This window comes from Lepisosteus platostomus, chromosome 3, assembly GCF_059453375.1.
Source record: "Lepisosteus platostomus isolate fLepPlt1 chromosome 3, fLepPlt1.hap1, whole genome shotgun sequence".
NCBI lineage: Eukaryota > Metazoa > Chordata > Actinopteri > Semionotiformes > Lepisosteidae > Lepisosteus > Lepisosteus platostomus.
In genome coordinates this window covers 39,508,560-39,533,852 of record NC_142613.1, presented here as the reverse complement: position 1 = coordinate 39,533,852, position 25,293 = coordinate 39,508,560, and the positions used below count along the sequence as shown (strand labels likewise).

The window sequence follows — 25,293 nt, the reverse complement described above, 5'->3', positions numbered from 1 at the left end:
GTGAAAATGTTGTAAAGGTGTAGTATAGGGAGCATGCTATGCAACAAAGTCAGATACTAGTTAGTTAAAGCAGGACTTTGGGTGTGAAGGAAGAAACGTAGAGGCATCTTCTTTAAAATCAAAATAAAATGAGTATAACTCTATAAAATAAGCAATTAGGAAACTGTGGTAAAAATATTGTATGCTTTGATGTACAGTATACTTTGAAAGACAAAGATTTGTAATCTCAATAAAGCAGACTTAGAAGAATGAAAGAGTTTACAAGATAATAGAATGTGAGCGATATAGATATAGAATCAGTAGATTCCTGAAAACAGGTCAGATATTCTGTAATATCTGTAGATCAAAGTCAATGATTAAAAAAGAGGAAGATCCAGTTAAAGAAAACCCAGCTGATGGTTGTGAAGTGTGACACGCAAAACAGACTAGGATCATAAAACAAAGCTAGCTTGTGAGTGACCCTCTCTCTGTCCCGTGCCCAGGTATCCACAGACCAGCATCCACATCTCAATGCCTACTGTTTTTGAATTGTAACAAATGTTCCTGGTTCTGTGCTGGCAGTGTGGGGAATGACAAGGTGGAAATTACTTCTTACTGCCTCATTGATGTATTGTCCTTTGCATTATAAAGGCAGAAAGGGCAGGCATTCACAAGATGCAGAGGAAGGATTAATGCAGTCTATTTTAGCTTATTACTATACGTTTGTGATTACTGTTGCTTGTTTCAGTTGATCAGTGTTATTTTAATTAACTTAAATCCAATGCTTTAGTACTGTAATTAACACATAAAGAAGGGTTTTACCCATACATACTGCAGTACATCATGCTTCAGTATAGGGGTGGACTTGGTTATATGCAAATTTTGCTGTTTCCAATGGTTCTCGGCCCTAAATTTAGACAATGAAAGAGAAATAGTTAATGATTTAAATTAATAATCTGTGCAGGCGTTTACCAAAAAAACAAAGAAATACCTCTGTCACTCCTGGGATGGCAGCGGCGCCCAGTACTCTGTTGGCCTGGGACATGGTAATGTTCCCCTGAGTGATCGCATTTGTCCAGGGTTCTCAAAACATGCTCAGGCCATTTGTCGGTGAACCTCTCACTCTATCAATAATTAAATCAATCTGTCAATCAATCATCCAATTGACATTTCTTTATAATTCCCAAAATGCCACTGGGATGCTGCTCTGAGAATTAAGATACTTACGGAAGTACTTAGTTCAGTTCAGAAGTTAGTTCAAGCCAGAAGTGTCACGGATGTCGGAAGAGACGAAGCGTGGAGAGGCAGGAGAACAGGAAAAGACCCATATGCGTAGTGGTGATGAAGCAGAGTTGTGCTAAATGGGGACCTCCAGATCTCCACCCACCATAACTCTGCTTCATCTCTGTTCACCCTAAGCTGTTTCTTGTGAGTCCTGAGCACCTCCAACCTCAGCTTTCTCCATGAGCCACTGAAGATTGCAGAGACCCTGCAATCGGATTCCTGCAGTACTGTAGTCGTGGCTGTGAGTTTCAACTAGCTGCGGTATAACAACCTCCTGCTGGGGCTTCCTAATTTATGAGTCTGGTACAGTGAACGAGTCAAATTATCAGATGAAAAACAGGAAAGATGAAACACCAAAGCAAAAAGTGTAAAAATGGAAAGTTCAAAAATGATTCAGACATGATTCAAGATTCTTCAAAAAATGCTCTGGATGATCACATTAAAACGAGTCAAGTGTTAAATGCAGTGGAAACATAAACTACTGTATAATATTGTACATAATCAATATTTAGATTTTGCAGATGTTGTGGGGTAGAAATAAAAAATGCAAAAATGTTGCAATATATAATCAAAGTTTTGAATATTTATCATATTTATCTTATGATAAAATAGTATAATGTTCCAATAAGACCTCATTTAGAATACTGGGTACAATTATTTTCTTTTATAATCTTTCAGAACCTATATTGCTTTACTGAAATCAGTTTGTGACCAGATACTTCTCTGGTCTTAAACCAGTGTCCTACACAGGCTAAAGAACTGATTTTTTAGTCTTGGAACAGAGATGTCTACAAGCTTATTGAAAGATTCAAAACCCTCAAAGATCAAGTCAATGGACATATTCAGAAGTGAATCACGAAGAAGAGGGCTCAAGTGGAAACTATGGGGAAGTGCAATTATACTTCAGAATGTGAGGTACTTTATTAACCAAATACTAGTTTTATTAACCAAAGACTTGGCTTTTTCAAGGGCAGAATCAGAATCATTCAGCATTCGTTTATAAACAAGTCTTTTCAAACATTCCACTTAACGAAGGGTTTACAATTGTCTTAAAGGGTCGTTTCAGGGTTTTTGAAAACCTTAATTGACAAAGTAGACCAGTTCATGATATGTTAACAGAAAGTAAATTTGAATTATATCGTATGTTCTTGAGAACATTTACTAGCAGTATGCTACAGTAGATTCTACATTTTTCAATGTGACACATTTAAAGTTATAAAAGGTTTAAAAAAGCAAAGTATTATTAAGAAGAATTATTATACAACACCATTGTAGAAACTGTCAAGTATATATTAATATTTTACTTTTTTTACATGTGGCAGTCATTTGACCTTTAAGAAGAAAATAATGAACAACCTTAACTAAGGCTGACATTAGATCAAGTAATTAAGTGGTAGACTTGGGCAAAGTGAGTCCAAAGTCATCAGTAAATTATTGACAATTAAGGCTACTCTCTGTGTTATGTTTAGGAAGGAAAAATGATTTAAAGGGAACAGGTGGAATATTGGAGAAATGATGGTTTTAGCTGTCTACCATGTGCTCTAAAAAATTGCTAGAAAGACAAGAAAGAATTTTCTACCACTAAGGTTAATACTATGCTGGTCTAAGTGGATTTCTAATGCAATAGTAATAACCTGCATAAGAAAACAAGGTACTTTCATAGAGTTAATACATTGTTTTATTTTGGACAACAAGGTGTTAATAGCTGAAAACCATAATATAACAATAGTGTAGGCAGAAGGCACAGGCACAGGCACAGAAGTCAAAGGCACAGGTAACAAGCCTAATTTTAACACAATTTTAACCAAATAAGATGTAGTTACAGTATATATACAAATTCACAAAGTGACATGTCGGTTGAAAAAATGCATTTCCATTCTATATGTACAGGTTTGTATGGATAATAATACATGTACAGTATAATTGCAGTATAATATATATATATAAATGATAATAGCATGAAGGGAGGCTATGGTGCTGAAGATGCATTTTAATCCCTGCGCACAGTATTTTGAATAGGACACAGCATATTATAGCCTCTCTCTTCTAGATTTAGTTTTATTGATTGTACAGATAAGTTTATTTCATACAATAATTCAAAGAGCCTAAAAATCCAAATATTTAATGGTGTACAGCCTAGTGTTACATTAGTAGTACTAATTCTATCAAGTAATTTTGACTGGAGATTTCTCAATATTTTTGCTGTTCTTTTACACAATATTCAGATTATCCCTAGAGATTATGTTTTCTCCCTAGAGGATAATTTTAAATATGTTTCAGACAAGAAGGCCATTTGTAACCAACCTGAACACGGCTTATGTAAGGAAAAAGGATTTTTGTTTGGTGTGAAATGACAGGTGAAGCTAATCTGGTTGTCAGAGCCCTTTTTTAGTAATCCTTTTGGTACATAATTGGCAACAGTAGGCAGATAAAATCAAATGGGTAATTAGAACATACTTTTTCTCAAGTGGTTTCCTTTGAGACCTTTTACTTAATTGATGCTGAAGTGATTCTTCGGTTAAAGAATTCCTCTACATTCTCTATATTAGTAAAAATGAATTATTTTTAGAGAGACTGTCCTATGGAAACTCAGATTAACCATCTGCACTATAAGACAGGAGTGTTTCCACATAAATGTTAGACATTTTTTCTAAACCTCGGTTTGTTTGTGACTGAGCCCGGAGGCAAGCTGAGCTAAGGATGCCATCGTCAGCACGGCAAAGAACAGATTGTATTAAAAGCAAAAAAAATACAGATGAAAAATTCCATCAAACCATTCATTCATTAGTAGTATTAGTGCTGAAAAATGAAAAGCGACAGAATCATTATTGTAGGAAAATTTAGATTCCTCTGTGGGGACACACATCCAACAAAATGAAAATGAAAAATAGGCCTGACACATTGCATTGAGCTTTTAGATTAAAACAAAACCCGAGGTAATTTTACCCATTGATTTCATCATTAACTTTCAAGTTTTATATGATTTTGCATGAGTATTCTTCATCCCAGTTCTTTGTTCATTATGCACTGTGTTTTGTTGTATTTTATCTAAGGTTTGTTTGCATTTCATTCATTAATACAATATTTTCAATTAAAACCCAAGTTCACTTTTTTTCAGTAAGAAAGTAAACAAAAATGTAAGACAGTACTGGAGTACCACATTTTTAACTTTCTAAAACATTTAAAAAATGTTAGTTTCATTTCAATTGTTTGTTTTTCAGTGGTGTCTTGACTATTTTATGATGTTTTTAATAAACAGGAATCTTTTCTTCACAGTAACCCCTATTATGGTACAAGAATCTGTGAAGCAGGATGGTATTCCCCTATATATAGCACATCTTAGGCTTGGTAAAATGGTAGCGCTCCTAATGAAGAAATTAAGTTGGAAACTTGATACTGGCAGATCACTGCTGATAAAGGTGTTGACTAGAGAAATGGAGCTCAGTGAATTCACTAGACTATGGAGTGTCTGGTTGAGAGAAGTGCTTGCAAAGAAAGTTAAGTAAGTTTCCATTTACAAAAGAGACTGATTTAATCAGTTTCATTTATTCTTGGCACTTAGCCGCAGAAGCTTCCATGCTCAGACAGTTGGTCTCTCATCAAATGCGCTGTAAAGTATGCAACAAGGTGCTCAAGGGTACTTACGGCTGATTAAAAAAGTTATGAGTAACTTACTGTAACATAATATTGTATACTGTACCAAAAATTAAATTTACCAGCATTCCATAAGACTTGAAGGAAAATAATTTTACCCACTTAACCTCTTAATTTGGTTGTCTTTGTGAATCTATTCTCAAATGAAATTATTTGTCCTCAGCTGTACATCATGCAATAAGAAACAGAATGAAAAAGTACAATTTTTAAAAATGCAAGGTACTAATTTAATAATAATACCGTGAAATAAATTATGCTCATAGTACCATACTTTATTTAAGTCAAACATTGTACAGCAGACTTATTCTCATTTCCCTGCTTTAGCTAGTTTTGAGCCTTGAGATCTAAAGTAAGTTTTATCTGTTTTGGTTCACATTTTTTACACTGCTAGCTACCAAAATTTCTTACACTGCTAGCTACCAAATTTTCTTATGCTGCTTTCTTATTCTGCTTTAGATCTTAGCTTGAGATCTAAAGTAAGTTTTATCTGTTTTGGTTCACATTTATTTACACTGCTAGCTACCAAAATTTCTATGCTGCTTTTACAAAAAGCTCATTTTGTAAAAGAGCAAAATCTGTAACATTAAATCTGTAGTTTCTGTGTTCCGTTCTGACTTTAAATTAGACCCACAAGACAAGAATGACAGCTGCATATTTTAAATCATACTGGCTACTTATATAATAGAGGAGTTATTTCCTAATAACTCTTGGCACTGCAAGCCATTTGCACAGAGGGGCACACATAATATTTTATTGTTTATGGCTCTTCATCCTACACTGTTGAAACTCTGAAAAATCAACTGTCCCTTTTGCCCTGTCTTTAATGCCTCACTAAACTATTTTGTAGTTATTTGACATTGTATATGTGCGTTGCCACCATATAAAAAAGGAAAAAGGAATTCCTCCGAACTTTAATAACTCCTCTGATCAGTAAATCTAATGGATAGTCAGACAAATAGCACCCACTTTACTGGAGCCTTTGAATATTAGTACATGTGAAGTATGTATATTTAATACATTACACTTTGTTTATTTACTCTAGCAATAAAACATTTGCTTTATATAATGAAAAGGCTTGGAAATGTCAAGGTTACTTATTGGTGATGTAGCATTATTGTAGGTTTTGTCACCTGACCCTGTGTATTACTGCATTTGGTTCTTGAAAGACTTGAATACATCATCTGGTGGAGACCAGAACTTTAATGCCCTTAACTATTTAGATTAAGTGTGGGGCCCAAACAAAGTAATGAACATGCTAAGGTATTAATTAGGTGTGCACTACTCCATGTCATGCTGAGTTTTTGGCATGAACACTCCTACACCCTCTTTTTAAGACCCCTGTGGGGGGAGGAGGGATGGTATACTGGTTCTACCAGAGTTCTGCCAGTGGTTAATCTCATCTCCCATTTAGAACAAACATAGAGCAACTTCCAGTTCCAGGGAGAATCACAGGGTGTCACCCTGCCAAATGTAAGGTGAGGGAGAATCAACTGCTACACTGCCCACTCCTGCAATCCCAGCATTCTTGTCAGTCATCCTTACGTATTGAGTCAACTTGCTGCAGCAGTTTACCAGTGAGGTGGTCACAGCCTTTGCATCTGGAGTCTGCACATCATTATATACAGGGTTGGGGTATTATTCCAGTAAGGCACTACGATTTTGTTCTGATACTGGACCCGATACTGTACATTACCTCTGACAGTCCCTCTCCAACTCCAAGCATAGACCTTCCCAGAATGAAGTGAGCTCCGGACATAGCCTCTTCCACCTGGGACAGAGTAGCCATGCCTGATTTGCCCAGCTTAAAAGGGCTCTCTTAGGCCCTCAAATCATAGTATCTCTTTTGACCAACCCTAGCAATGGTCATATATATCCTCACTTGTAGCTGCTACAGTACAGGCCTGGGAGTAGCCTGCTGGCCCTTCTATGAGTCCATCACATGAGTCCCACTGGATCACCACTGCTTTCATAACACTAATGCAAGTGCTCAGGTTCACTCTCTCTGGTGCACACTCCTGCTTCAGCCATTGCCACAATACGGCCAAGTTGTGAACACTTTTCTGGTATTTACCCAGCCTGGTGTGCACCTGCGTTTTTCGATTGGCCCTAGCATAGGCACTGCCCTTTTGGTTTTGCAGAACTCCTCATCCATCTGACCTGATATCCCTGCATTCTTTTTCCAACATGGTGTTTGCCCACCCACCCTTTTTTAACATTTTTTGAAGGGATATTTGGCTCTGATTGGCATCAACTGTCATATCCAAAACTTGGATTTGTTCATCAGATATGATCGAAACTTTCAGGATTTACACCCCCACAGTGTAGTTTAGGTCATTATTGGTCACTTCATAGCTGGTCTGAAGTCCAATATAGTTGAAGACAAGCAGTGGCAGCCTTCATCTTCAGTTATATTCCCTGCTTTATTAAGTAGACCAAATTCAATGACTTTGTTAAACGACACTAATTTGACGGCTGCATCTCTTCTAAGTTAATTGCATATTTATTCCTCTTAGCAAGATGAACTAAAATGAGAATTTATTAATTTACTAGGAACGGTTTCAAGAAGGTATGAATACTTATTCCTAAAATATTTCATAATGTTTTTTTAGAAGTACCTGGACGAAAAGAATGTACAAGAAGATATTTCAGTTATTGGTAACAATCAAACTTTAGAATCAATGTAGATGTAAAGCTTAAAGTATACTATTTAATATACCCATTGTAATCTTCAGAAAAATGTTCTAAAGTAGGCCATTTTATTGCTGTTAACCAAATGCACTTTAGATTTAGACCAATCAAATTTACAGTAATGAAACCATGTAACATATTTTTTCCTCACTGAATTTTAATTAAGGCAGTTTTTACATTTTGGTGCAAAAATACAGTTTTAATGTATTGACATCTCATTTATAATAACTACAATAGACTATAACTGACCTACTCACTGTGTATGAATTAAGATATTCTCATCTATGTGATTGACTTTGGTATTTGATAGGCATTTACTATTTGTTTTTCAAATGTAACATCAAAGATTATTTCCAGGACTGTTTCCTGCAGTTGAAGCATAACTGGGCACAATGTTTTGCTTCGCAAAGAGATTGCTGTTGGAAGCTAAGACAAGTGAATACTGTATTAATAAATGTTGCATGATTTTGGTTAGTCCCAACATGAAAAATGTGTTCCCTATCTCCTTTGTTGGAACACTTTCCTGTGGCTGCTATAAGTGTGTGCTCTTTAGTGTGTAAGCTAGTCTGAATTCATCACATTCATTAATTATATAAACCCTTCAGCATTCTAGATGGGAAATGCAGATAAAATAATTTGGAATGTGGCTGCTTCCCTGAAGTTCTGCAGATCTCACACTGTTTGAGGCATTTCTTATGCTGTAACTGGTCACAAAGAAAACAGACTGATGAAGTAACCATTAGAAAACAGGGCAAATCGAGGTTTGTGGAAAAGTAATGCAAAATAGCGTTCGTATAATTTAATTATTAAATTGTACCATACTGTATTATTGTATATTCTGAAGTGGAGAATTTAGATATTCAGTGAAGATTCATCTCTCCATGAATAACCACTTAGTTCAATACAGTAGCAAAGTAAGAAAGTGTCTAGTCACCAGATCCACCAATATTTGGATACTACTCAGTGCTACTCAGTTACAGGACACACATGCATGTTAACCTAGACAGCATGTCTTTGGACTGTGGAAGGAAGCCATAGCACAAAAAAATAACATGGCCACAGGGAGAACATCTCAAAACAAAAGGTACCCAGGCCAGAATGAAACCTGAAGTCCAAAGGCTGTGAGATAGAAGTCCTGCTCAGCACACCTTCATGTCATCATTCCCTGAAGATAAAATTTACATTTTCAACTGAGATAAATTAATTTTAAAAAACCAAAACACTTATCGGACACTAAATGAATCTAGTAATCTTTGTTTGACTTATATTGGATACAGTATACTTTCCTTTGTACTGAATTTGATGTTAGTAGTCTTCAGATAGTATTCCAGGGGTCCTATAATGGTTGTCAATTATTTGTTTTTAATTTGCCCCATAGCAATGGCTATAAACCTAACATTGTAAACCGCTGTACCTCACACATGAAGCCTACATCCAGCTAAAGCCATGGTGAACCATGACCCTCCGTCTGGATACACATTTAACATGCATTCATAGGCAATTACAGAATGATGATTGTATTTTTGTGAGAGATTGTAAGATCACTTAAGTTAATTGCCCATTTACCAGAGCCCCTCATGCTCAGCCATGGACATTGTTCTGTGTTTAAAGCCTTTTTATTTAGTTTCTAAAATTAATTCTAAAATTATTCTCTGTCATAATAAATTGACTGGACCCTCTTGATATTGTACAGTCAATATTTTCTTGTAATTTTCCTGATTCACCCTAAATCAGGAAAAAAATATTGTTGTTAGAGGCACGCAGTCACAATGGTATAGAAATAGTTCCTAATTAGTAAATGTGGCTGTTTTGAAAGCCAGTTAAATTTACATCTATTTATACAGATGAGTATTTTTCTAGACCAGTTTGGGTGATGTTGTTCAGGGATACAATAGCAGTACCTAACCTAGGACTTAAGTCCATAACCTTTTAGTTCAGAAGTCCAACCACGTTACAGACTGCAGCCCCAAACATGCATTTTTCTCTTAATTCCTGTCTTGCTTTTAATTCACCCTGTGGGTGAAATACTGTAAGTGTTTTAGCAAATGTATTCTCTGCCAAGACAAAACGTTGAAAGAATTATAAACAGCTGGCTTATGTGAAATCCTCATACTTTACCTTATCTTCTGTCCACAGGATTTGAAGGCCAGAAATCCTCACTCTTTTGACTTTGGTTATTCATTTTTTTTAAGTCATGTGAATATCTAGAACTGACAAATGGATGTAATTTAAAGCCAATGCATTCACTTTACACTGCATTTCTTCTTGAGATTAGGTCCTGTGTGTATCAGTTTCCTCAATTTGTCTGCTTTATGTAATGTTTTCATCCTCATATCTACTGGTTAAACTAAAAGCAAAAACAAATGAAAAAAAAATACAAATGCACATCCACATCTTATAGATCTAAGCATTTAGATTAGGATTTGTCTATTGTGACTATAGAAAATCACAATGTTTTTTTTCATATTTTGTAAACATTTCTTAAATATAGGCTGAAGTGTACTATGTTTAAATGTATGATTATTTTTTTCTCCTATAAATACATAAAAAAGCAAATGTATACTTAATTTTATGTATTAGCATGAAAAAAGCATTTAACATTGGCATCCAAAATATCAAATATACTTTAAACTAAAAAATACTTATTCTTTAAATAACTTATATTTACTATATTGAGTAGCACAATGAATTGAGAGAACCACTTCTGTAATCAGACAATTTAGCAAAGAATATGTTAATTGCCATCATTATCTAATGTGCAGAATAGATTGTTGCAACACATCCCGAGGCATACTAGTTATTTGCATTAAAATAAGCATCAATGGTATATTTGTGTATTAGGTGTATCAAACAATCACTGGCTGTGATTTTACATGCAGTGCTTTGTCAGTAAAATGTGTTAGCATAGGATGAAGATGCTATTTAAAAAGTCTCTCATCAATTATAATTCCAAATACATGTAGGCATTATTGGGATTACATGTCAATAAAGGACAAAAGGAAATGGTAATGTAATTAGCTTTTCAACCTTTCACCTACAGAGACCTGACATAAAGGTTCCTTAAGGCACATGTGGAATTGTTTATTTTTTAATGTTGCAGTTTGGGAGGATATACACCAAACAAAACTTGCCACTAGTTCAATAGGATGGATATAAATGAGAATAACTAGAAGTGTGTATGTTTGTGGGGGGGTTTCCAAGTGGCTCAACCAGGACAGGAGTTTCTTTTAGAGTGCCATTGGGCTCTATACTCCAAACAGTGCTAGTTGCAACTGGACTGTGTCTATAATTAATTAACTGTTACCAGGATTTCCAGCTCAGAGATGCACAACAAGATCGGCTGTATGGCAAGTGGAAGCTCACATCAGCCATGGTAATACATTCATGGCTTTTTGGGTAATTGTGAATCTGGATTCTGAAAGCTTCAGTGCATCTGTCCTCCATCTAGTGCTGTTGCTGTCCTGTTAAATCTGTGCCTGACTACAGATTTTGGAGGAAGTTTATTAGTCACATTCAGTCCTTTTTTTACTGCAAGGGGTATAGCACTGTGTTCATTCAGAATAGTAGTCAAGTTAATAAAGAATTGGTAGTTTCTTGGCTGGGCTCTTTTTTATAGAAATAAACCAAAAGTTAAAGAACTAGTTGTTATAATATCTCAATGAAACATTAGACAGAGACACAACCTCATGACTACACTGTCATCAAATAAGAAGGTTTGCATCTCAGAATATATAATGGAACAGTACACTCTCTGTAAAAATGGCCGCTTTGTCTTTTGGTCTGATAGTATACTGTATGTAGTCGTTCCAGCAAAAGCTGCAGTTAGCCTATGTTATAAAAAAATCTAATAAGAAAAACATTTTAGACACCTCTGTAGACACTGCTAAGAGCATGTTAAGGATAGGAAAATGACAGCCAAAGCTACATCTAGCCCTGAACACTTTTCACAAGCAGTGAAAGTACTCAAAAAGCTTTCAGGGGGAAAAGGATAATGGAAGGGGAAGATGAGTTTCATTTGTAGAACATTCATATTCTGTTTGCTTTTGTATTCTTTCACAATTGAATTAGCCATGCCTTTTTCTGATTCTCAATGTAATCATGTGATCTCAGAAAAATGATAATGAAATGCATTTTTGTTCATACTCTTTATTTCTTTCTTGTCATTTACTTTAGGTGGGATATGAATTCTAACACTAAGTTAGTTAATGAAAATGGAATGTAGTCACTAGAAAACAAAATCACCATAAAACACTATAATTGTCAAAGTGAATTGATTTTATATTTCCCCTCCTTTATATTCCATTGCTACTTTTATTACTTTGCTGTCTGTTTTGAAAAGGTATTTCTAACAAGATTTCCAATGGTAATGTTACTTTACTTTATAATATCTATATGATTGATAATAAAATCTGTCAGTGTAATTTATTGTATTAAGTCTGATGTTGTGTATATTGCAGTGCATTTTAAAAACACAGATTTTCATAGACAATATCTGTTTTTGGCAATAGCAGGTGGCTGTGTGGTGTTTTTTAAACTATTGATCTACAGTATTTACCAATACTATTCCATCTTTGTCAAAAACAAAATTGACCAAAATTCTAGCATTCATTTATTTTGTCTATTTAAAGGAGTATTTATTTTTCAAAGGTGAGTAATTTCTTCCAAAAATATAATTTTGTTCAAACTTATAATTTTATAAATACTAAACTACTAGTACGACTAAACTCAGCTGATAGATCTTTTGATAGTTTTTGTCATAATATGGGGTGGATAATTTGGGAGGTAGAGTTGTAATCAGAGAGGTGTCTGTTTCTTAGCCACCATATCTGTAGAAACTTTGGAATCTAACAAGCAGCAACTGTGGGTGGTTTTTTAGTTACTGATTTCATACTTCCCTGCAAAGAAAAACATTCAGAGAGTCAATATGAGCGTGATTACACATAAAGTACAAGGCGGTGGAAGGGTACTGTGTAGCTACTCACAACAAGTTGTATGCAGTGGACACAGGATTGTAGGGTCGACACCGATGCTGACGTGTATTGAAGATAGCAATGTCTGGGCATGAGAAAGATGCACCAGAAGCTTTTACTCATGTAAATTATGTGAGTAGTGAAGCCCAGAGAGCAGAGTGAGGTGGAGGGGCCCTCACTTTACACTTTAAGTAAAGAGTGGTGGAAAGGTCTATCTAGCTGTGGGCCTCAGGTAAAACATGAGTCTCGTGCTCTGTGTTGAGTTTTGTGCTAAAAGTGTGAGGTGTGAGTTGTGAGTAAAGGCAGTTGTGGCTGAGCATTTCAGAGAGGTGTGACACCAGCTGCAATTGTACAGCCTAGGGCTCAAGGTTATGATACTGGAGACTCAGAGTTTGTTGAGAGTGTGAGACCCAGCCTTGTGGCATAGAAAGGAGATGTCAGCGGCTGGAGATGAACCTGAAGTCCAAAGGCTGAGTTTCAGTGACTGAGTGAACCACCAGGAATCTGGAGGCTCAGTGAAAGCAAGTAGTGAGAGTAGGCTATGAATGAGAAAAGGAGCAGGAGGCCATGTGTGGTGTTTAGGAGCAGGGTGTCCCCTAAAGGAAAAGAGAAATCGAGGTGCAGGAAGACTCCTTTAAAGTACAGGTAGCCGCCTCAGCCATTACAATGTCGGCCCACAAGTAAAGTAAAGAAGGCAGCAGAGTGGGTCCAGTCAAATGGGATTCACCAAGTGAGTCAAGGGCCTTCTACAGTTAATCCCAAAAGAGATTATGAGTAGGAGAACCAGAAGCATGAATTTCAGTGAACTTGGGCAACCTGCAAGCGAGGGGCTCAACAATGTGATATAACTTCGAGGTGATCTCGGAGGAGGCCAGAGAGGTAGTGAGGCATGTGACAGATAAGTGATGACACCAAGGGTGATGTGTCATGAGTATGAGTCTCTGATCTTGAGAGTCCACAAGCTAAGGGCTCAGAGGTCTTAAGAGTGAACAAGCTTAGGTGAAGTGAGCATGTGAAAATATTAAAACATGCCTTATGTCATATTAGGGGATGTTTCAGTGCACCACTTTAGGAAAAAAATGTACAAAAAGTTTTCCCAACGGGCTGTGTCAAGCGTGTCAGTCACTTTGGCCCCACCTAGATCACCCTTTTAGTGATGGCCGGCCCTGCGTAGTACCACATTCTAATGTACCATCTGCCCAAAGACTACAGGAGTTTTTCATTAATTTTCCCTGAATTTTCAACTTCAGGGTTTTGTCAGATCCAAAATGCTTCCCTTGGAAATCTGAGCATGCACAACAAAGTCAGGCTATTGAAGATGTAATGTTCTGTCACAGGCAGTTAATGCTAATGTTTGCACTAAATACTGTAGGTGAGCACTATCTTGTGCTGTGGAAGGTAGAGCATGTGGAAATTCTCAAACAATCATAAAAATGAATATTGGACCACAAACCAAATGAAATAGTTTGGGTGTAATCTGTGAAGGAAAAAACCTAATCGGCATTTACTGCCCTGATTTTACTTGTTTTTTAAATTATTGTTCAGGTTAGCAAACACTTTTTTATTATTTGAAACATATTGAGAAAGGAAGAAAATTTGTGGGTTTAAGATTTTAAAATTGAATATAAAATATTCACATTAAGCAGTGCCAGCACTATAGGGTCTGTGTGTGCTCAATGTTTTTCATTAAATTTGATAAAGAAATATTTTTTATGTCTTGTCCTGTACCCTATAGTTAAATTATCTGAATGATTATCATTCAGTTGGTCTATTGAGTAACAGCTAATCAGTGAATCATAAGCAATTAATATTTGATCTGAAAAAGTGTCATTCCAGGATGGCTGTTGCCAATAAGCGACCCTGACAGGAGATACATATTTCAAAATGGATAAATTCATCAAAATAAAAACCCTATAAAAAACCTCCAACAAAGCCCAGGATCTCCACTTAATCTGATTTAAGAAAGTAACAGAAAGCGATCTTCCAATGAGTATAATGAAAACTAGGAACCCAGCACGAAGCAAAATCTAAGCCCAGGCATTTTAGAAAATGTAGACGTCAACCTTAATGTGTCTCATTTTAATGATGAAGGATTTTTTTGGGGGGAAAAAATTCAGATAGAAAATGTCCGAGCATAACTAAAGCAGAATCGGTATTTATAGAGAACGGATTTGATTGATTTAATCATGTTACAGAAAGGTTTCAAAAGCATGAACAATCTGACTGTCACCATAAAGTGTCTAGCAAAATAGTGTTTTAGATGCCATGAAAACGTCAGAAAAAGTTATGCGACGAAAATTAAAATGCATTTTGGTGCCCTATATTCATAAGATTCTGTTTCACTGACTCATAAATGACTCATGCAGACACCATAAATAACTTTATTAGGATGAGTGCAACATAAGGAACATGATTTCCTTGAGATTGTCGTACTATTAATGAAGCCTTCAGATCCTAAGGAAATGTTTTATTTATTGTGTTAAGGTGCCAGTCTATGTGGAATGTTTAGTTGATTAAAATTTAGAACTATGAAGTAGTCTATATTGCATTTTAAAGACATTATTGTTTTCCAACCAACCAGCAACAATGTGATTTTGTATCCTGTTGTTGTGAATTCCCATAAACTATGCAGGGCTGATTCTAATACAAGGATGAGAAGCCTCCCATAAATTTGACAATAAAGAACAGTTTTACAAGTGTCTGGTTATTATAAGCCTAGTTAGAATTTATTTTAATTTGCTCAAATGGGTGTATTATTGTATATGTTTAATTTAGGTATTTCATATATTAACCACCCAGGGGGTATATACTAAACTCTCAATAACTAATAATTTGTATCAGTTTAATTTGGGAAGAGGTGGTGAACTGGGAAAAAGAATAATTTCAAGTGGTGTTCAAGCATGTGAGTTGACTGCTGTTTTTAATCAAATTTTACACAAAAGGATCTCTTTTTGCATTAACACAGCAAAGATTTACACCTTGAAAGATTTTTCCTTATATTGGAGCTGGGGCTAAGAAAAAAATAGTTTTCCCTAGATGTTACTCAGCAATGTACAATGTTCCCCTGTGTTATTGTTTCCCCCATAGTTAAGAAACTGTGATCAAGTATTCTGTCTGAGAAGTTGCTTGATTAAAACAGATATTTGGTGATGTTTACTACATTAGTGCTACAAACTATGACAGGAACGCTGGTATTGGTAGAAAACCTTAAGATACTGTTCTCTCCATCATGATATTGAGTTTCCTTCCCTTGTTAAATGAAATGATATTTCCAAGCTTAGCATTGAGGTGCGTTGGAGAATGACTTCCTTGTACCCTTGAAAGGGGAATTCATTGGTTTGTCTATATATAGATTACCTGACCTTTCTTGGGGTTTTGGAATGTTCTGTTTCAGCTGTTTAAGGATCATAAAGACAAGGAAGGTACGGTGATTGATTACATATCTCTGTGAGCCGTTATAAGGTAATAATTCTGAATTAGGTGTGAAATAATTGTTATCTCTTTAGTGGAAACATCATTTCTGAAGATTTGTTCCTCATGATTTTATATTTTTAACCTTCACCTTCAATGAATGCAAAAATGAACCAGAGAATTCACATTAAAGTGAGACATATAGTATCACAAGCAAACATATTTACTATAATATTCACACTGCATTTACAGTATATAAATATATCCTAATAGAAATAGAAAATAGAAAAAAATATTTTTAATTCACATTAAATAAAACTATGTGTTAATTTATGGAATCAGAAATGAAACAAATCTTTAATAAAGCCAGTCCTATACTATAATATACATTATAAAACACATATTAAAATATGTGGAAATTATTTAAAGTTATTTATGAGTAAAATACAACTTTTTATTTCCAGTTTAATCAAATAATATGCTGTTGGCTGTACGAGAGAAAAAAGGCATCAAATGGACCTCTTCTGCAACAGTCATATTCTGTCATTTAAGTGAGTCACTCTGTCACTGTGAGTCTCAGAAAGACTCAAAAACTTTCCACATTAAAATAAACACAGGGATTTCCAAGAATAATGGAGTTGTGACATTTCTTTTTTGTGAATTCAGTGGTTAAAGGTCTACACATGGGCAATTTGCATGACTGTCTTATATTTTATTCTTGGAATTCTGTGATAGTTTTGTAAGTTCTTTGTAAAAGGTGCTCTTTTTACTATGGAAAGACTCCATAAAATGTATTTTTCAAAGATGCCTGAAATTGCCTTGAGTAGGTAAAGAAATGTTTTTAACCTTAACAGACAGTAAGAATGACAAAGATTCAAGATCTAAAAAATACTTGATAAAGGGAATCAGATTTTCGATTACCTGGATCACAAAATGAAAATTAATTAAATTGAAGAAAGATGACACGTTTCTTTATATTTAGCACTACAGATGCAGCCATTCAAAATGCGCGGTAAAAACCCGCGGTACGGTAACCTACCCACAAGCCACCGCGGGGCACCGGAGGGTACCGCAGGGCAAGTGATTGGCTGGCCAAAATGACCGACAGGGGCACTCGTGGTGCATTGGTTGGTAGTGCAAAGATTTAATCATTTAATGTCTTTACTGTGCACATTTTAATCCGCTTAGTTTTGAATATTTATATGGATTTTACCACTAAAGGGAAATTTTAGTAGCTGAGCATAAAAAGAAGAGGAGCATAACGCATCTGAAGGTCATAAACGATATTAATTTAGGAACATAAACATTACTGTATGTATGTAAACTGTACTGTGTATGGCTGGTCTTGGTAGTTTAAAGAAAAAATACACACCAGTCTTCCATTTCTCCCTAAACATTTTAAGCATGAAAGTTTTATGAAACGGTACCCAAATATGCGATTGCTGTATAGAATGAATTTTAATTTAAAAAAATTATTTAACACGAACATTAAGCTGTTTACATCTTCCGCCTGAGAACAGTCACCCGTTGCTACCCAACGCAGAATGGTGATTGGCTGACACCATCTGACACCCCTCTGATTGGAGAAAAAAGACGTGCTGGTTTGCTATACCAGGAAGAGGATTTCTTTCTATTCAAAATGTGTATTTTAAAAGTTTAAGAAGTAAAAACCTTACAGCGTACACAGATTTCTAAACTGATCAGGATCGTTATCTTTGTCTTAAGCATAATAATGTTCACCGCTCTGTCCAGCAAATTAATAATAAACTTTATTTTATATAGCTTTTTAAACGAATAAGTAATTAGATTGCTCATAAACCTAATCACTTGCTTTTTCTTTTTATTTAGGCTCAGATTTCAACTATAGATCGTATTATTAATAACCATAATAACAACCAACCAACAAAAACAACCATATAAACATAATACCAACCAAAAACATAGATAACAACCACAATACAAAATCAAATAATCAAACCATTTTACACTCGCAAAGTCCTCCAATTATCATAATCCCGAAAATTTCGAAAACGTTTGTACGTGCTCCTTCTTACCATGTTACTGTTTACTGTTACTGACCATATTAAGTTTAAGTGCCTGTGGGCACTTTTCCTGTCCGTGGGGGGTGGACCGTCTTTCATTAGAAGGTTAGTCTGTTCTACTCTGAGAATGTAGAGGGGGTGGAAAGTGCCCGCGGTCATTTAATTAGTATTAAAATCTTAGTTATCTTTCTAGTTCACAGGTTTGCATGCATAATTTAATTTTGAAAGCCACTGAGACATCAGGTACTACTGTTGTATTTATGAAAAAGAAACAAAACAAAAAACATACTAACAACTGTGCCATCCTACTCCTTAGTTAATACATTTTATTATTCATAAACAGTTAACATTGTTAGCAAAATATTTTGAATTATATTTAACCCTATTTTTTCTTTAGTTTTGTATTTAACTTATTATATGATAGTCAGACTTAATGTATATTAATGTATATTTGAACAATGAAAATATATTTTTACAAGATTTTACATTAAGCACTTAAAATTAATATGGTTAATAATAGTAAACTGTAACATGCTGTAACAAGATCGGTTAAACTTCGAAGAAAATCCTTTCAGAGAAAATGTTTCAGGTGTGAAGAACAAACCTGTTCCCACACACCCTGCCCCCACTACCATTAGAATATACACAAACATTTTAGCGTTTCATTCTGAGCAGAAGACCCTCACACCTGAAGAGTGCTGGCTGTGACGAATTAAACCGGTTTTACAGGTTTCAATCACAGATTGGGACTCAGTAAAGTAACACACAGCGCCACTGGATTTGATAATACTGTACCTAACCAAAATCCGCAATATGGAAACAGAACCTGTGTAATTGTTGATAGATGATGTACTCGTAACATTTTTTCAAGACGAACTACAACATTTAAAAAATGACTTGTATGTACTTGATATCTCTAATCAATCCACGGGTTCCAGCACAAAACGAAACTAAAACGCATACCGTTTAGCGCTTCTTATTAGTTGCTCAAAAGTAATTTGACCGTATGAAATGCATAATATAAACCTAGAAACATATACGTGAGCAGTACTTAAGCACTGTAGTATCGGTGTTAAGACATACCTCTCAAATACTGTAAATCAAGTTAAAAATATCTCAAGACCGATTCTGGTCGTAATGAAACCATGTTTCGTGTATGTTTTCTTTTTCATCTTGAAATAACTCATTTCTAAATACCTTTTTCACTGTTAACATCTTGTAGCAACTTTGCGACAAAATATACACTCTGACAGTTCATCCTGCTACCAACATTAAATAAAACAAATCTTAAGATTTCTATATTTATGTCTTTATTTAGTGGTTTCATTCGAAGCTTACAATGTTTAGGGAGAAATGGAATACTGGTGTGTATTTTTTTCTTTAAAGTACCGAGACCAGCCATATACTGTATGTTTATGTTAAGATTTCCCTTCAGTGGTAAAATTAGATATGAATATTCAATACTTAAACGGGCACAGTTAAGACATTAAATATACATATACATATTGTAAACAGTACAGTTTGCATACGGTAATATGTTTATGTTACGCGATTAAAAAATAAATAAATAAAACTGGAAGGTCCAGCACCAGCTGGATTCGAACACACAAACTGCCAGTTGGTAGTCACGCACCTAGACCAGTAGGCTACAAGACAGCTCGCATAAGCAGGCAGGCGAAACAGCCCTACACAGCCCTGCCGCAGTACACGGATATAATCATACCGTTATTAAATTCTTGAGATACGCGATTCCATATTATATTCCCTTTTAATCAAATTCTAAAAGTATGCTTGTTGACTCCGGTATCACGTTAGTTAAAGACTTCGAAGCTTACAATGTTTAGGGAGAAATGTAATACTGGTGTGTATTTTTTCCTTTTCATGATAGGTGTCGCATTTTAAATCATTTTCGTAGTTAGAAATTATGAAACGCCCTGTTAAAAGCAAGGAAGTTTTTATGCCCGTTGAAGTAAAACAAAATGCCTGACAAAGTATGGCTTGGACAGATTCCAAGTGCTTGTACAAATGTGCTAAAGAAATTATACTTTGAGTATACAGCTTGTCCAAAGTCATCCATTATTAATACTATTAGTAATATCTTCAGTAAAGGCTTTGATGCATAAATATCTCTGATAAAGGTAGGTTGTGTACTTTTGTCCAACTGAGCAATCTTGCTTTCATAAAATATACCAACATTTGAATGACTGATGATTAACATGCTGTAATACACAGTTCAAAATTAAAGGCTCGGATGCTGTACATGAGAGGTTAAGCTCCCCCTGGCGGTTTTACAAGGCGACGCCGGATAGTTAGTCACGTGACACACGTGATACCGCGTGATACCCCGGTGGGCGTGTCGCGGTATGCCGCGAAATACCTCACCCATTTTGAATGGCTGCATCTGTATACACATTTTGTGAATCAATGGCAGAAACATAACATATTTTCACATATTTAGTTTACAAACAGCATAAAAGAGAAATGAAAAGGATTTCTGTATATTTTGATGCTTGCAAGGTAGCTAACTTTAATCCAAAATAAAACACACAGAGATGTATAACTATGCTTGAAATTCACTACCTAACAGTTGGAGCTTACGGAGATAGGTGTATGTGAACTATTGTTATTGCATGCATTCAGAGATAAATAAGTTAATTGTGCCACTAGTCAAGTAATTTTGTACATCTGAACTAAATTAATTTTGCCATAACAAAGCGGTTGAATATTTATACAATCCACATTTTCCAGTTTGAGTTTCCTTGGAGTGTATCAATTCTCTGAAGGCACTTTGCAGTATGTAAAACAGCAGTAAAGATTCTAGAGGAGAGCATGCACAGCTCTGCTTGCCCCCTTGCTGTTTTGTGGGCTGCTGTTTTGTATTAAAAGAGTGGGAAGGTTGAGCCACATGTTTTGAATGGAGAATTGTAGAGAAAAAGAAAAAACATTGACATGTTATTCTCATAACTTATGTAGTGCCAAAATTTACAGTACATTAAAAAGCTTTAAGCTTGATATATTAAATAATAAAGTTTCTTAAAAATCTCTTTAAAAAAAACTTTTTAAAGAAACTTACTTTTCTTTAAAAAGTAGACTGTTCGATGCCATTCTGCTTTTAGGGCTTTTTAAAATATCTGTTTTTCAACCACTTTATGTAACAGTTTTCTAAAGATAGATATGTTGATTTATTATACAGATGATTCTTGAAGTTAACACTCAAAATAAGATTTCATTAGAGGCCCTTGATGGTACACTCCTTTGCAGCTGTTCAGATGATACCAACCGGCATTAATTTTAGACAGTTTAGCTACTTTTGCCTTGGGTGAGTTTAGATGATCCAGTAATACTAGAATTAAGACAGTCTGTGTACCCAGCAGTGAATGCCTTGCAGTCAGACATTTAATGTTATATCATTACTAAGTATAACAGTTTAGAAAATATTCAAGAAAAAAAAAATCTTCCCACAACATTGACATATACAGTAATTAAAGTAGTACTGCAGTTCAGTTTTTTTTCCTGCCTTATCTCTTTATAATACTGACAACTAAACTCCTAAATAAAAGTTTAATGTTTCAAACAATTTCTTTTTGACTTGTTGCTAAGTTTAATAAAGTTCTTCCAATACACCAGAAAATACTGATGAGCGGATTTAAATCATTGAACCTCTCATAAGAGGACATACTAGGACAAAGCGGACAAAGTCCAAATTAGGGGAACTCCTAACCAAAGGACAATTACAAACAGGTACAGTATTTATAGGAAAAAGTACATACAGTAAATACTCATGGTTTGAAGTTACCTGTGGTGTGTACATCACTTTTGTGATCCTCCCCACACCCCCCCATCAGGCTTTTTTTCATCTTCAGGTTTAAAACTGCCTCCAACAACAGTTATATGATAATCAGAATCACTGCAAATTCTGTCTCTATCGTTTTTCCTCCGTGGGCTGTTGTGATCAACTAAATGCTTTAAATTCATAGGTTCTGTGTAACACCGCATAGGCTTGTCTAGTGTTATGAGAGTCTGAGACACACCTTTGGTTGGGGCCTCATAATAACATCACGTAAAACAGACACACACAACAGTCAGAAAGTAAAGCCCTTTTATTTACAGCGTGCAGTAAAATACTTACTCCTTTGGACTTCTAACTAGACTTCTTTAGTCCCTAGAAAAGTCTGAAGGTTACAAAAATTTCAAAATTGAAACTCACAAAATGTTCATCAGTTACTAGCTCAGTTAGTCCACGGCTTCGTTCTCTCACTCCCTCTGGTGCAACTTGCAAAACAGGATCTGTCTTCAGTCTTCGGACAGCAGATGGTGGCTGACCCTGGAAGACTCCACTTCCTGGTTTTTAAATTGTCACCCAATCTATCGTCTTAAGCCAGTGATCAGATGACTGAAGGCAGCGTCTCATTCCCTACTGCATTCTGGGCAATGTGGTTCAGACAAGGATCTCCAGCTTGACTAAACCTACTGCCCACTTGCAGTATCACCTGCAGGATTTTTGTAATTGTTACAGTATACTCAGTTGTTACAGGAGAATAAGTAATGTTTTATACATATGTACTGATATCAATTACAGATATCCCATAACTTTGCATAGTTACTGAAGATTAAGTATGGGATTATTTAGTTTTTGTATGCTATTCATATAAAAAGTTATGTGTTATGTCTCTTTTTTAAATAGAAAATTGATAAACTGTGTGTACAAAGGCTTTAATCATCAGGCTCTTTGAGGTGTCACAGAAATCCAACTTTCAGTAGGTGGCATATACAGTACTTCAGCTGTCAAAACTGCTGTAGCCTTTCTGTATAAAGAATATATCCAGATTAAATGGGAAATCACAAAATCATGAAATCTGGAACAGTTTGACTATCACATCTCTGGTTGCTGAACACAGATAGTTTTCAAATTTTATTATTGGTTAAATTACTGGTTTTGTGTAGCCAGTGTTGGTGCAGAAGAAGCTGTGGTTTGAATCTGTGTTAAACTTTGTTTTGGTTCCTGGCTGAGAGTTCCATTACAGCATTCCTCTAAATGCACTTTATCTAAAGTCCATTTGTGACACAGCAAAGTGATTGTGTAAGCTGTTGCTAAAAGTTCTTGAAAAATAAGCTACTTATGTGTATTTTTATGGTAGTGGTGAAAAAGTCATAACTGTTCCAAAAATGGCTACCGCTACTTAAAATATTGTGTTTTTTTTCATTAGTTGTTATTGTACAAGAACTAATAATCATTATTATATTCTAGATTCCTAATTCTGGTCCTGGTCCTGGTGAATCATGCCTACTTTTCACCTTAATTAAGTAATTGAAGCCTTGCTTAATCTAAGAAGTTGCTTCAGTTGCATTTTGTTTCTAGTCTCACTAGAACTCACCCTCACTTTCTTTTTAACCCTTCTGTGCCCGAATCGCAGCGGGTGAGATATCTGTATATCAATAGAAAGTCTTATACTACTGTTTGTGCTACAGTACATGAATATAATTATATCGTTATTAATTTCTTTAGATACACAATTCCATATTATATTCCCTATTAATCAAATTCTAAAAGTATACTTTTGTTAACTCCGATATCGAATGTATTCGCGGAAAAGCTTAGAACTATCACTTTTCTCACAAAGTACTGTACTGTATATACAGTAAACGTACAGTAACATGGTCAGAAGGAGCACGTAAAAACGTTTCCAAAATAACCACATGTAAGACTTTGATGCTTAAAATGTTTAGGGAGAAATAGAGTACTGGTGTGTATTTTTTCTCTAAACTACCAATACCAGATATATACTTTTTACATAATATGTTTATGTTCCTAAATTAATATCATTTATGACCTTCAGATGCGTTATGCTCCTATTCTTTTTGTGCTTAGCTACTAAAATTTCCCTTTAGTTGTAAAATTCCATATAAATATTCAATACTAAGCGGATTAAAATCTGCACAGTAAAGAGATTAAATTAGTAAATCTTTTCACTACTGACCAGTGCACCATGAGTGCCCCCATCGGTCATTTTGGCCAGCCAATCATATACTGTAGTACGGTACGGTGGCTCGTGCGAAGTTGGGTGCGGTACGGGTTTGTACTACGAACTTTGAATGGCTGCATCTGTATAGCACACCATTCGTTTAAAAGAGATTAAAAATCTCTTTTAACAGAGGATTTAGGACAAGGAGGCTAAGAATCTTGCTCAAGGGCTAGAAGTACAAATCTCCAGATGAAAATATTTTACCTTAACTTCAGCGTCATTTGACATCCCATTTTATTGTTAATACAATGCAAGAGAACTCCTCATAAATGCACTAGCATTACAGAGTAGTAAGTAATTACAAAGGATGTAATTCAGAGAATATTTGTAAAAGTGGTTAAATGTTTGGTAGTTTTAATTCAGAATAATGTGCTAGTTATTCTTGCCGCGTTGAATTGCCTTTACCATGTAAGAGACAACTTCATAAATGCTGCATCTTGAATGCACTCAGTATTGATATTACCAATTGATTTTTCTGTGAGATTTGTCTGGTTTCTGGATGGCTCTGGCATTTTATCAGATCTGTGAGGCTGTATATCAAAATTAATCTATACAAAAAAAAAAACGTGGAGTATTTTATAAGGTACAGTTATTTCAGCGGTGCAGTACTGAAAATGTTATTCAATATTGTAGGCCCAATTAATAGGTATTTGTACCTTCAGGGTGTATAAACTGTACACACTTTACTGATATAAAACATATTTGCCTTTTCCAAGGGAGAACAAAATGATTCAGATAAAAAAAAACTATTTCCCATAACAAGCTCTTGATTAGGAGAGACAATTATAAATGATACATTAATTTTTAGCTTATGCTTCAATAATTATTTTTGTAGAATATTGCCTAATTTGGTGGATAATTTATTTTCTTCTCTTCTTTATTGTGCTCTCTTGCAGAAACATCTTAATAATAAACTGAATTCCAGGCATGGTAACAATATTAATATGCTTATGTAAGTAAAGAAAGGGAACAAAGAACACTTTGAAATCCCACACGAATAACTTTACACACAATAACAACACACTCCAAGATTGAAGCCCATTGATTTAGCCCACAATAAAATGTCAGAATTAAATATTTGGGTAGTGACAAAATCATTTGGTGACACACTCCTGAATCCCATAATACTGTAGCTCTGATATTGAATTTCAGAAATGCTTACTTTTTGGCCTGGGGCATACTTACAGTAGTTTTATTAAGCACAACACTGAAATGCATCTTAAAATACTTGTAATCATACTA

At 35.1% G+C, this 25,293-nt stretch overlaps 1 protein-coding gene across 3 annotated transcripts in view; it reads left to right on the top strand.

Moving 5' to 3' along the window:
- plcb1 (phospholipase C beta 1) overlaps positions 1 to 25,293 on the top strand; it is a 405,056-nt gene that overhangs the window by 80,064 nt on the left and 299,699 nt on the right. The gene's annotated exons all lie outside the window — the stretch shown is intronic.